General features: G+C 39.1%; 1 long non-coding RNA gene across 1 annotated transcript in view; it reads right to left on the reverse strand.

Annotated features, from left to right (window-relative positions):
- LOC135321071 (uncharacterized) overlaps window positions 1-9655 on the reverse strand; it is a 45657-nt gene extending 36002 nt beyond the window's left edge. The window contains exon 1 of the long non-coding RNA XR_010380495.1: window positions 9433-9655. This is a non-coding gene — a long non-coding RNA (uncharacterized LOC135321071). The remainder of the gene's footprint in view (window positions 1-9432) is intronic.
- Between the last annotated feature and the right edge of the window lie 5457 nt (window positions 9656-15112).

Below are 15112 nucleotides of genomic sequence, written 5' to 3' on the forward strand. Positions count from 1 at the left end.
CTACCTGCTTTCTACACCTCAATTGCCTAGTTATTCATTCTCAGTGCCCCTATTTGGAGACTCATGTGGTTCCAGAGAAGCAAATGCTTCTTATTACATGGGAGGTGACTTGAGACTTAGGTGAAGCCATTCAGTACAGTCTCCTCTAGCCACAGTGATTGCTTCAGGGATGGACAACATCACCTCATCACCACCATCAATCACACTTTCATAGCATGTACTAAGTGCCAGGCATTACTTGAAGCACTGCATTAGTCTGTTTAACCCTCACAACATGAGGTAGGTGCTATTATAACTCCCTCTTTAGCTGCTCTGAGGCTCAGAGCTTATAAATAGTGAGCTGGGTTGGATTCTGAACTCAGGCAGTTTGGCTGTGGAATTTATGCTCCTAATGACTCCACTGAACTGCTTGTGACTCAAGCTGGTCTATCAGAGTGAACCCTGGGCCTCCAGCTAAGAAAGTTGGGATGGTTGAGGCTCCTTTTGCTCTGTGTGGTGTGGACAACAGATGTTGAGTCCTGGAATTACTCCAGCATCTGATTGCTTCAAGAGAAGCAAGGCTGAGTTAAAGACCAATGATTGACAAGATTATACTGTATAGCACAGGGAAATATATACAAGACCTTGTGGTAGCTCACAGAGGGAAAAAAATGTGACAATGAATATATGTATGTTCATGTATAACTGAAAAATTGTGCTCTACACTGGAATTTGATACAACATTGTAAAATGACTATAACTCAACAAAAAAAGTAAAAAAAAAAAAAAAAAAAAGAGACCAATATTTGGTGGTAGTAGAGGTAAAAGGACACAGAGAATCAGAGCCAGTTCTTGGATGATGCTTTAAATTTATAGTCAGCTAAGGCAACAAACTCTATTTTAAAGATTGGTTTCAAGCTAGGTTTTCAAAAGCATCTTGATTTCATCTACAAAAAAACTATTTACATGAATTCTTTCTTATATATATCTGTTACATGAAAATATTTACACCTGTGTCCTTCACTTATATTTACCAATGAACACAGAATAAATACAGAGACATTAGTAACATTAAATCAATTATTTTAGCAGAAAAGAGTAGTATACACATGATCCTATCACTATACTTCATCAGTTTTTAAGATGACATTTTTTCCACATATTTCTAAAATTGGGATCTTTCATAACTGATAGAGCCTTCAATTAATTATTTCTTTCTTAGTGGTAAATAAAATGTTATTAATGTAATCAGTGGCATCTTAGACTCAATGAAAAATAGTAATTTGATTATGGGGGGATATATATTCCCTCTTAAATATTGCTTTATCCTATCCACAACCTGGACTAAGCACATTCAGAGATATACTACTGGTATATCCATTATGTCTATACAACAAAGCTTAATTTCATGCTTTTCTACAGTTATATGTAAGATTATATTACAAGTAATAGTGAATTATAAAAATTACTAAATTAAAACTTAAGGGAACTGAAAAGGGTGTGGAGAAAAAGGAACCCTCCTACACTGTTGGTGGGAATGTAAACTGGTGTAGCCACTATGGAAAACAGTGTTGAGGTTCCTTTAAAAACTAAAAATAGAGTTATCATGTGATCCAGCAATCCCACTCCTGGCATATATCCAGAGAAGACTTGAATTCAAAAAGATACATGCACCCACCCCAATGTTCATATCAGCACTGTTTGCAACAGCCGAGATATGGAAGCAACCTAAATGTCCATTGATAGATGACTGGATAAAGAATCTGTGGTATATTTATATAATGGAATATTAGTCATAAAAAAGAATGAAATAATGCCATTTGCAGTAACATGGATGAACCTAGAGATTATCATATTAAGTGAAATAGGTCAAACAAAGATAAATACTGTATCTCTTATATGTGGAATCTTAAAAAGAGGATAAATCAGAAATAGATTCACAGACACAGATTACAAACTATGGTTACCAAAGGGGAAAGGGGAGGATAAAAATGTAGATCTTTTAGAATGTGTTCAAACTTAAATGACTATCATTTTAAAGCAAGTAGACATGGTTATGAGTCAATATACTTGAACCCTGTTGTAACCACAAATAAAAAATATACAGTAGATTCACAAAAACCAAAAAGAAAGGAACTCAAGCATAATACTAAAGAAATTAATCAATCCACAAGAGGAAAAACAAAAAGAAGAAACAACAAAGAACCACAAGAACAACTGGAAAACAAGAATTTCAATGGCAGTAAGTACATATATATCAATAATTACTTTTTTTAAAACATTTTTTATTGATTTATAATCATTTTACAATGTTGTGTCAAATTCCAGTGTAGAGCACAATTTTTCAGTTATACATGAACATATATATATTTATTGTATCAATAATTACTTTTAATGTCAATGGACAAAATGCTCTGATCAAAAGACATAGAGTGGCAGATCGGATTAAAAAAACAAGAATCTATAATATGCTGCCTATAAGAAATGCACTTCAGGGTGAAAGACACACAAGACTAAAAGTGAGGGGGTGGAAGAAGATATTTCATGTAAATGGAAATGACAAAAAAGCAGGAGTGGAAATACTCATATCAGACTTTAAAATAAAGGCCATAAAGGAAGACAAAGAAAGGCATTACATAATGATAAAGGGATCGTATAAGAAGAGGACACTACACTCATTAACTTTTTTGCACCCAATATAGGAGAAAGTAAATATATAAAACAAATACTAATAGACATAAAGGGAGAAAATGACAATAATACAATATTAGTAGAAGATTTTAATACCCCACTGACATCAATGGACAGATCACTCAGACAAAAAAATCAACAAGGAAACAGAGGTCCTAAATGACACAACAGACCAGTCAAACTTAATTGATATCTACACGATACTACATCCCAAAAAACCAGAATACACATTCCTTTCAAGCATGTATGGAACATTCTTTAGGATAGCACACATACTGGGTCACAAAACAAACCCCAACAAATTAAAGAGGATAGAAATTATTTTAAGCATATTTTCTGACCATAACAGTATGAAACTAGAAATCAACCATGGATAGAAAAATAGGAAAAGAATGAACATATGGAGATAAAACAACATCCTACTAAAAAACCAATGGGTCAATGATAAAATCGAAGAAGAAATTAGAAAATACCTAGAGACAAATGAAAATGAAAACACAATCTCACAAAATCTATGAGATGCATCAAAAGGAGTTCTAAGAAAAAGTTCATAGCAATTCACACCTTCCTCAAGAAACAAGAAAAATCTCAATCAGCCTAATCTACCACCTAAAAGAACTAGAAAAAGAAGAACAAACAAAACCCCAAGTCAGCAGAAGGAAGAAAATAATAAAAATCAGAAAATAAATAAATAAAACAGAGATTAAAAAAAATAGAGAAGATCAATAAAACAAGAGCTGCTTTTTTGAAAAGATAAACAAAATTGACAAATCTCTAGCCAGGCTCACCAAGAAGAAAAGAGAGAAGACTCAAATAACAAAATTAGATGTGAAAGAGGAGAAATAACAACTGATACCACAGAAATACAAAAAATAATATGAGAATACAATGAACAGTTATATGCCAATAAATTGGACAATCTAGAAGAAATGGACAAGCTTCTAGAAACATACAACCTGCCAAAACAGAGTCAAGAAGAAACAAATAATTTGAACAAACTGATCACTAGTGAAATACAATCTGTAAGAATAATTTTTTAAAAAGTCCCTGCAAACAAAAGTCCGGGACTAGACAGGCTCAATCAGGAATTCTACCAAACATACAAAGAAGAACTCATACCTATCTTTCTCAAACTATTTCAAAAAACCAAAGAGGAGGAGATGCTCCCAAATTCATTCAATGAAGCTGTCATCACCCTGATATTAAAATCAGACAGACATTACAGAAAAAAAAAAAAAAAAAAAAAAAGAAACAAAGAAAGAAAGAAAAATACAGGCTAATACCCGGGATAAACACAGATGCAAAAATCCTCAACAAAATATTAGCAAACCAAATCCAAAAATACATGAAAAGGATCATACACCATGGTCAAGATGGATTCATCCCAGGGTCATAAGGATGTTTAACATATGCACATCAATGTGATACACTACATCAACGAAAAGAAAGACAAAAAACACATGATCATTTCAATGGATGCAGAAAAGAAATTTGACAAAATTCAACATCCTTAATGATAAAAACTGTCACCAAAGTGAGTATAGAGGGAACATAACTCAACATAATAAAAGCCACTTATGACAAACCCATAACACTCAGTGATGAAAAACTGAAAGCCTTCCCACTAAATTCAGGAACGAGACAAGGATGCCCACTCTCACCACTTCTATTCAACATAGTATTGGAAGCCCTAGCCAAAGCAGATAAGAAAAAGAAATAAAAAGTACATAAAATGGAAGGGAAAAGGAAAACCGTAACTATTTGTAGATGACATGATACTGTATATAGAGAAACCTAAAGTCTCCACACAAAAACTGTTAGAATAAATGAATTCAGTAATGTAGCAGAATACAAGATTAACATACAGAAATCTACTGCATTTCTTTACACTAATACAAAATATTTGAAAGAGAAAGTAAAATAAAATCCTGTATAAAACTACACCAAAAAAAAATCTAGAAATAAACTTAACCAAGGATATGCTGAGAACTATAAAACACTGATAAAGAAAACTGAAGATGATTCAAATATGTGGAAAGATATCCCATGCTCTGGGATTGGAAGAATTAATACTGTTAAAATGGCCATGATACCCAAAGCAATCTACAGATTTAATGAAATTCCTATTAAATTAACCAAAACATTTTTTCACAGAACTAGAACAAACAATTGTAAAATTTACAAAATAAGGAACCAAAAAAGGCCCAGAATTGCCAAAGCAATCCTGAGGAAAAAGAACAAAGCTGGAGACATAACCTTTCTAGCCTTCAGGTTACACTACAAAGCTACAGTAATCAAAACAGCATGATATTGTCAGAAAAGCAGACATATAGATCAATGGAACAGAATAGAGAGCCCAGAAATAAACTCATGCACCTACAGTCAATTAATCTATGACAAAGTAGGCAGGAATATGCAATGGAAAAAAGACAATGAGGTGGTGCTGGTGTTGGGAAAGCTGGACAGCTAGATGTAAATCAACGAAACTAGAATACTCCCTCATACCATACACAAAAATAAATTCAAAATAGCTTAAAGAGCTAGGTATAAGACATGATACCATAAAACTCCTAGAAGAGAACATAGGCAAAACATTCTCAGACAATATTTTCTTAGATCAGCCTCCCAAGGCAAAGTAAATAAAAGCAAAAATAAACAAACGGGACCTAATCAGCGAACAAAACCATCAACAAAATGAAAAGGCAACCTACGGAATGGGAGAAAGAATTTACAAATAATGCGGCCAACAAGGGGCTATTATCAAAATATACAAACTACTTACACAACTTAATATCAAAAAAATTAACAACACAATCAAAAAATGGGCAGAAGACCTAAATAGACATTTTCCCAGAGACAACATGCAGATGGCCAACATGAAAGGATACTCAACATTGCTAATCATTAGAGAAATGCAAATCAAAAGCACAATGAGGCATCACCTCACACCAGTCAGAATGTCTCTTGTCATAAAGTCTACAAATTATAAATGCTGGAGAGGGCGTGGAGAAAAGGGAACCCTCCTACACTGTTGGTGGAAATGCACATTGGTACAGCCACTGGGGAAAACAGTATGGAGATTCCTTAAATAGAGTTCCTAAAATAGAGTTGCTGTATGATCCAGCAATCCCATTCCTGGGCATATATCTGAAAAAGATGAAAACTCTAATTCTGAAAGACACATGCACCCCAATGTTCACAGCAACACTGTTTACAATAGCCAAGATACGGAAGTAACCTAAATGTCTATCAAAAGACAGTTGTCTTAAGAAGATGTGGAATACATAGACATAGATATAGATATAGATATAAACACATTACTCAGCCATAAAAAAAGAAATATTGCCATTTGCAGCAACATGGATAGACCTAGAGAATATGATAGTGAAGTAAGTCACACAGAGAAAGACAAATACTATATGGTATCACTTATATGTGGAATCTGAAAAATAATACAAATGAATCTACATAAAAAACAGAAAGACTCACAGACATAGAAAAAAAGGAAGTACGGTTACCAAAGGGGAGAGGGAGAAGGAAGGGACAAATCAGGAGTATGAGATTAACACATACAAACGACTATCTGCAAATAGATAAGTAACAAGGATTTACTGTATATCACACGGAATTATATTCAATATCTTGTAATAACCTATAATGGAAAAGAATCTGAACAAAATGTATACCTGAATCACTTTGCTGTACACCTAAAACTAACACTATAATATAAATCCAACTATATCTCAATTTAAAAAAAGACTTAAAGGCAGGAGTTCTGTGGTTAAACCCAACTCTGCCAAGAGTTAAATACTTCATCTCTTTATGTCTCAGTACCTTCGTCTATAAGATACTTAAGGTGTAGGATTAGGTGATCATTAAAATTCCTTTCAGATTTCACATACTACAGGACCTATGTAATTATATTACTTGCCACTGTTTTATAATATTACCGACAACAACTACAATCATGATATCAATAAAGCATGCTTCTAACTCGGATTGAATAATTTATTAGAGATCAGTCTTCACTTGGGACAACTCAACCCAAGCTTTCGAAATGAACAGATTACTGAAACTCTTTCATCAGTATCATCATAGCCATCAGCTCAAGAACTACCTCTAATAGTATTCGGTATTTTATTCAGTGAACCTTCAGTGTAAACTCTGGTCTGTAAGTTTGCACAAAGAAAGTCTGAAGTTTTTACTATTGCCCTAATTGCTCATTCAAGCTAATTTCTACAGAAAATAAGGAATATCTCATAACACTTCTGAGATCAAAGTGCCAATCACAAAATCCAGGAATACATAGGGCAATGAGAAGCCTCTAGGGTGAAGTGCACATATAAATATATGGCAAAGGTTGTATGCTTACTCCAACTCTTTATTACCACATCTGCAAAAGTTGCTTTTGGTTAAGAAGATGGTAGCTGGCAAAGTAAGAGTGTTTTGGAAGGGAAACAAGCTAGAGTCCACATGAAGGTGCTGAAATAAATGTGCACATAATATGCCACAAGTGGAGCTTGTACAACTGACTTCATTCATTCATTCAGCACATATTTATAGAGTGTTTACTGTCTGTCAAATGCTGTGACAGGTGCTTGGGGTACAATGGTGAACAAGCTAAACATGGCCCTGATTTCATGAACTACAGTCTAGTAAGGGGTTAGTAATGATACACGCTGGATGGGGACCCAACCCAGACCTGGGAGTTCAGGGAGCTTCCTGGAGAAGGAAGAGCAAAGTAGATACCTGAGCAGAGGGTGAACCTATTGAGATGAAAATGAGGCAGCGGGTGGAGGTTTTGAAAGAGGGGATTTTAGGAAGAGGAAGGTTTAAAGCTGAGAAAACAGCTCACATTCAGAGAAGGCATGAGGGCTTGAGGGGCTGAAATTCAGTGATTCCCAGGCCATGCCCTGAGCACCTGTCTGTGTCAAGTGACATGGTTGGTAATAGAGATTGTGTGATAACTTCTCCCCTTGTTTTGATGCGCTCATTTGGCCTCCTTTTGTTCTTTATTTTACACTTTTTATTTTGTAAGATTAATGGTTAAAATTAAGAAGATTGATCTGGCCACATGATGTTCATGGAAGAAAATTTGCAAAAATATATACAATCATAGAAAAAGCAAATTTCGCTCACAGTTCCACCACAAAGAGATAATCACTGTTATTTTCACGTATATAAATTCACACAGAATAAATCTTTATTCTATCCAACCTATTTAAAAAGATACCATAAATTATACTTTGTCTTCTCAAAAATTATTTAAAAATATTTATTTCTGTAGTGACTAAGAAACACACAAACAGAGTAAAGTACACAAAACTCTAAATGCAAAAAAAAAGAATATAGTAAAACATTAAGTCTCCATTCTATTCCTGTCTACCAACCAGCCTCCTTGGAGGAAATGACTGTTTTCTTCTTCTTCTTCTTTTTTTTTTTTTTTTTTTTTTTGCCATTTTCTTATTGTCAGAAGCAGAAAGTTAGACATGACTACAGAGGTCATCTACCCTAGATGTTTCTTTGCCAGATGTTATACTAGGTAATTCCTTCCCTGGGATACCAGTCTTACAGGAAGAGCAATGTGTTGTTTCCAAAAGAAAGGGATGGGAAAGCAGCATGCTGGGCGAGAGGATCAAGAGGCACCAGAAGACAAGTCCCGGGTTCCTTATTTTGTAGATGAGTTGCTGGGGGACAGAAAGACGATGGGACTCCTCTAGGGTCACATGGCCAGTCTGACTTTAAATCAAAATAACTGCAGATAACTAAGAGCTAACTTCCTCATCCTTTCCCTCAAATTTCTACAGGTAAATTAATACCTGCATCATTAAATTGATGTTAATTAAGTTGATATGCTTTATTCAGGGTGCAAACCAGAATATGTGAGCCAGGTAAAACACGCAACACATTAGAGTCCACATTAGGTTAGGATCTAGAAAAGGAGTTCATTTTTAAATGAAGGTCAACGTCATTAACTGGTAATTTGATAGCACTCTTTTATTTAATATAAAAATTGACTTCTATTGTAAATTAATTCATGCTCATTGTAAAAAATCTAAACTTTCTTGTAAAAACAGAAATGGACCTTTCCATCTGCACCATTAAGCAAGCTGTTCTTTTTTTTTTTAACTTCACTGCTTACCTTAGATAACTTTCCACATCAGTGCACATACATCAATCTCATCTTTTCCAACAACTGGTATTCTATTATATGCATACATGAAAATTAATTTAACAACTCCCTGCTGTTAGGCATTTTGATTGTTTAAAGTTCTAATATTATAAACATGCTGTAGTAATTAATATCTTTTTACATATATCTGTGTCTATTATTTGATAAGGATAAATTTCCAGATACTGAATTTCTGTGTCAGAGTGTATACAAATTTAAATTATTGTATGTATGATATATTGCACTTCAGAAAGCCTGAATCAATCTATAATTCTACCAATAATGTATCAAAATAACCCATTTCACCCATTCTAGCCAATCTTTGGAATCTCTCTCAATCCAATAGGCAAAGATGTTCATCTGTTGTTTAAAAAACTCAAAAAATGTCCCTAAAGAAACTAGACTTATTAACTAGCTCCTCTGCTCCCATATTTTTGCTAGTAGACAGTTAGAGAAGGGGAGACTAGAGTATTTCAAAGTCAAAATTCCAAACCGTTTATACTAAGTATGAACCAGATCAATGCATTCATCAACAAGGATTAAAAACTGTGCAAAATAAGAATTTTCCTTACACCCCAGAGAATACTTACATGGAGATGGCAAGAATGAAGACAAAGCTTAGATAGCCCTCTTGGGAGATGACTTCCCTTGAGATGTGGGTAACCTCCTTGAGGTACTTCAACAAATGGGATCTAAGGTTTCAGTACTTAGATGCGAGGAGAGCTGGTTAATGACATATGTATGAAGTGAGTCAGAAGGCAGGAGACTCTTAAAAACTGGATGCACCTGGGCACACACTACATGAGAAAGAAAAATGAGTAAGGTATCCAAATAGACTAGGCGGTAGTAGGATGCAACTCAAAAGAGGGCTATTTCCCTTCTTCAAAAACTACTTTTTGTGATGTAACTTACTTGGCAGGGTCTTCAATACTTTTCTCTTTGACAAGCATTATTTTGATAGAAAGGGTAGAATAAGAGGGAGGCTACTGGTAAAGAATGAACTGTCTCTCTTCAGAAAATTATTCCATAGATTATTAAGAAAAATATATATATTTTTTTTTTTGAGAGAGAGAGAGATAAGTTCTAAGGCAGTGATTCTCAAAGTGTAGTTCCTAATTAGCAGCATCAGGATCACCTGGGAACTTGTTAGAAATGCAAATTCTCAGGCTCGATTCCAGACCTATGGACTCCAAAGCTTTGGGGGTGTGGTCAGAATCTGTGTTTTAACAAGTCTTCCCTGGTGATTCTGCCACACTGCCTTCAGGTATTTAAGTAATTAAATTATTTACTGTCAATGTTTCAAAGGTGTCCTTTCTTTTTTCAAGTCAGTTATCTTTCTGAAGTTTGGAAAATGTAAAATTATAAACAGATGACGGAAGGCATGGATTGTTTAAATACACCTTCCTAAAGAGAATATGGTGATTTAAACAGGAAGGGGTGTTTCAGCAAGGGGTGGGGCTCTGTTTTATGTAAAGTGAAGTTACTTCTTCCAGGATGGGATTCCTGTAGGCCTTCACAGATTGTCTACATGTTTCCATAAAATTTTATCTACTTTGAATTTGTCATTTGACTCATTCACAAAGACTTATGACAAAATATCATCTTGACCAAAGAAAATATTTTCCAAAAAGTCTCTGAAGAGAGATCAAAGGTTTTGACACAAGTCTTCAAATAGACTGTATTATGTTATGCACATGTTGAAAAACTATATAATTTTCCAGGGGAAAAATACGTTTGAATAATAATTTGTTAATGTGTTTCCTTGGATAGGCAGAGAAAGTTTTCTTTCAAAATCCTGTGGAAGGTATATGTTCAGCTTTTTAAGAAATGGGCAAAGTGTTATCCAAAGTGATTGTATCGCCTTACAACCACACCAGCAGTGTATGAGAACACTGTTCCTCACCTTTCTCACCTTCACTGTTCCTCACCTTCACCAATACTCACTATGGTGGTGTAGCTGCCATTATATTAGGACTGTAGTGGTATCTTATGGTGAGTTTAACTTGGATTTCCTTAATGACAAATAATGTTGAGCATCTTTTCATGTGCTTATTTGCCATTTGTTTATCTTCTGATCCAATGACTCCACTCTTTTTGATTTCAAAAGAAGTGAAGGCACATGTCCACACAAAGACATGGATCCTTGCTATGGAATGAACTGTGTCTCTTTCAAATTTATATGATGAAGCTCTAATGCCGAAAGTGACTGTAGCTGGAGATAAGGTCTATTAGGAGGTAATTAAGGTTAAAAGAGTCGTAAGCGTGGGCCCTGATAGGATAGGTTTGCTGTTCATATGAGAAAAGACAAATAGAGCTTAAGCTCTCCCCAACACTTCTCAACAAAGAGGAGCACACAGTGGGATGGCAGCCACCTATAAGCCAGGAGGAGGTTTCACCTGAAGGCAGCCATGCTGGCATTGTGATCTTGGACTTTCAGCATCCAGAACTGTGAGAAAATAAGTGCCTGGTGTCTAAGCCACCCAGCCTATGGCATTTTGTTTTGGCATCTGGAGCTGACTATTACAGTCCCCACAGCAAAGTTTGTTAACATTTGTATTATTTGCAATAGTCAAAAACTGGAAACCACACAAATGAATGGATAAACAAATCATAGTATACATATATAAAGAAATACTGAGCAATACAAATGAACAAACTATTGATATATACAACATGGATAAATCTCAGAATAATTATTCTAAGTGAAACAAATCAGACCAAAAAACCTCAAAAACCAAAAAACAAACAAACAAAAATCTGGCACTACAATTCCATTTATATAAAACTAGAAAATGTAGATAATCTATAGTGACAGAAAGCAAAACAGTAGTTGTCTGGGAGGTGAGGTGTGTTAAGGAGTGAGGCAGAGAGATTACAAAAGTACAGGAGGAAACTTCAGGGGGTGATGGATGGGTTTACTAGCTTGACTGTAGTGATGGTTCATGTATACATATGTCAAAACTTAACAAATTGTATACTTTAAATATACGCAATTTATTGTGTGCCAGTTATAGTGTTACCGAACCAAACTTGGGTCTGCTTGCCTGCTAGAAGTAAAGCCAATCTACTGACACTGAACTGTGGTGAAGGAAAGTTCTGTGTTTATTGCAAAGCACCCAACATAGGGCAAAGATGCTCAATTACTGCAAGGAGAATGAGCAGCTCATGCTCAAAAGACCTGAGCCTCCCAATGGCTTTCAGAGAAGGGTTTTTAAAGACAAGATGAGGGAGAGGGTTGCAGGGTGCCTGATCAGTTGGTAGACATCCTTCTGATTGGTTGGTGATGAGGTAACAGGTATCATGAACCTTCTAGTTCCAACCACTCTGGGGTCTATGTGCTGGTGGTCAGCAGTCAACGTCTCCCATCTGGTGGGGGTCTTAATATCTTCAAAACAACTCATGGATATGGCTCAGAATATTGTCTGTAGCCCTGGAGGAAGACCTAAAGGTCCTTGACTTTGTTTTATGGCTAAACTATTTTTATTTTGTCTTGCTTGACTGTTTTCCTCTGTTTCTTCACGTTCTTCACTTCTCTAATTAAATTTTATCTTTGGAACTTGGGGACAGCCTAGGAGGCTAAAGCTTTTCAGTAAACAAGGGGTGGGGGGAGGGGGGACACAGGGGTTGGGTCTGTTCCTGGGAAGTTCCCAGTGTCCTGCTTGGTTTCAATAGCTCAGTAGACTGTTAAAAACCAAAAACAAAAAACCCACTAACAACAAACCTGTGGAATTCCTGTTTTCTCCAGGAAACTCTAATTTGGTGTTAGATGGATTTTTCTTTTCTCCAGTCTGATAAAGAGGTGGAAAAGAAAGTGCCTCACCCAGAAAAGGTCTGGGTGACTTCACCCAGTACAGGTCTCCATGGCTTTGTACACTTTTTTGTGAGGAGCCTAGAACAGAATCCCTGTCCTACTCCCAGTGCCCAGCCTTTCCACTACCATTTGAGCAAAACAAAACCACAAAATCAAAGAACATAAAACAGATGGCAGCAAAACTCAAAACTGGCAAACACATTATTACACTTGGGCCTTAGCTTTTGTTTTTGCAACCCTAGGTGCTCTAACTGGATACTGGGGTAAAGAATGAAAATCCCTTATGCAGTCTTTCATTACATTTGGTAATTTGTGTCAGGAATATTACAGAAAAGAAAAGCTTCCACAAGTCAAGATGCTAAAATCCAGAATAATAAGAGGTCTGCTTATGTCAGGCAAAAAACTTTGTCAGTGCAACCCAAAGTAGGACACAGAATTTGGTTAGAAATTCAAAACCTGCTTCAATCTCACAGAAAGCTTGAAAGATAGACCAAGGTTTGATTCTTAGCTCTAGGTAAAGTTCATATGAAACATGGTGAGTTTATGGCACGTTGAGGGTTGTGCTAATCCATGTTTAGATGGGGCTGAGACAACAGGGAAGGAGGCTTCCTACAAAAGGTCCTTTGTGGCAAATAACTATAGGAGGAAATTCCTTCCCAAGTTGCATCGTGCATTTCCATTCTACTGTGCTGCGGGTGCCAAGGGTTGTTTTTGTTTTTGTTTTTGTTTTTAAAAGTACTAACGTCGAAGGTTTTAAGCAAATTTTTTGTTCTTTTGTGCTTAAAAGTTGTCGAGGAGAGGACTCAAAACTATGCCTGATGCCAAAGCTCCTGCTCTTTCTAACACTCAGTATAAAGTAGAGAAGATTTCTGGGCTGCCTACCGTCAATTCCGCGTCCTCCCCTGCGTCTCCTCTAACTTCCACTTGCATTAACTCGCTGGGAGGGTTCCCAGCTGGAAAGCACAGACTGCACCTGCTCCGAAGGCCAGCGGGGGCCCTGCCTCACTTGCAGCTCAGCTTTGGCTGCTTGTGCACGGACACGAGGACCCACCAGGGGTCACTGCAGCCTCAGAGCTATTGTGCCCGCCAGTCCTGGACACAGCCGGTCGCGCACAGGGCGTGGGACTGTGAGCGCCGAACGCCGGGGTCCCAGCAGAGCTGTGCCCTGCCTTCCTAGAGCAAGCCTCCGGGTTTCCCGGGGAAACCCACACAGCGATCAGCGCCAGGGCTGCGGACGGAGAGGCGGATCCGCTACAGCCCCGCGTGGGTTCTTGTGCTGACCTTCCCGCACCTCGCCATTTGACCACCTCGGCTCCGTCCTCCATCCCCAGCTGAGACCCCGCCCAGAAGGGACGCCCCCTTCCTGGCCACTGGGTCCCCCTCCTCGCTCCAGAGCCTTTTGCAGGCGCCTGGGCCAGGCCCAGCTGCACCTGGGCCGCTCCCGCCCCGGGCGCCACCCACCGCACCACCAGAGAACTTTCCCGGGAGCCGCCGCGGCCTGGCGCGCCCAGGGCACACCCCATCCGCCCGCCGGCCGCGTTCCCAGCCAGGGCGCCCGCTCCTCCGCCCACCCGCAAGTCCCCCGACTGACCGCTTCTCTCCGTCTCGCGGAGAAGCAGCACTCCGCCGACAGAGCAAGGGTTCTCGGAGGGAGGGAGAGCTTGAACTTGGGCACACATAGACCCGTGATGAACTCGGGGATCCCCAGACGGGAGCAGTGCCCCACGACGAGCTGACCTCCACTCGCCGGTCGCGGTAAGGAGCCCGCTGCCTTTTCTGACCTTTTTCTGGCTTCTCGGTGCCCGCGGGTTGGCGAGGTGACGGTAGCAGACTGAGTGACGACCCTCGCCACTGCCTCTGCAGTAGGGCCGGGACGTCGTGGGTACCCCTGACACAAAGGAACAGCCGAGTGCTTCCCATTCGGCGGACCGGACCGGGGACTGTGGGGTGGGGTCTGAGGTGGAAGTGCGCGCCCGCTGGGGACCGCGGAGGTGGAGGGGAGGCGGGTGGGGCGGCAGCGCTCTAGGGGGAGTGGGTGGAAGGGGCTGTAGAGCTTCTAGGGGCTTCCAAGTCCGGGAAGGGCCTGGAGCTCTCGTGCCTCCTTTTTCTTGCCTCTTACCCCCTCTGACAGACGACTTTTGTCGTCCTCAAGGCCTGCGGGAGGGGCCGCGGCGCCCCCTCTTCGGAGGAGCGAGAGCCGCAGGATGCGCGGGGACGCGCCGCCGCCCTCCGCACCCAGTTCCGCCGGCTCTTCCCCGGCGGCTCCCGGGCGCTGACTCTCCCGGGCTTCTCCGCTCTCCTTACCTCCCGCCCGCGCCCGGCAGCCTGTCCGTGCGGCCCTGGACCTCTCCGGGAGCTGGTCCTCTCGTCCTCGCCGAGGCGCGGACAGCAAATTAATGCCTCACGTTTGAGCGGAGGGGCGGCTGAACGCCTGGGTCGACGCTTTCTCGCCTCGCTGG

This window comes from Camelus dromedarius, chromosome 3, assembly GCF_036321535.1.
Source record: "Camelus dromedarius isolate mCamDro1 chromosome 3, mCamDro1.pat, whole genome shotgun sequence".
Classification (NCBI taxonomy): Eukaryota; Metazoa; Chordata; class Mammalia; order Artiodactyla; family Camelidae; genus Camelus; species Camelus dromedarius.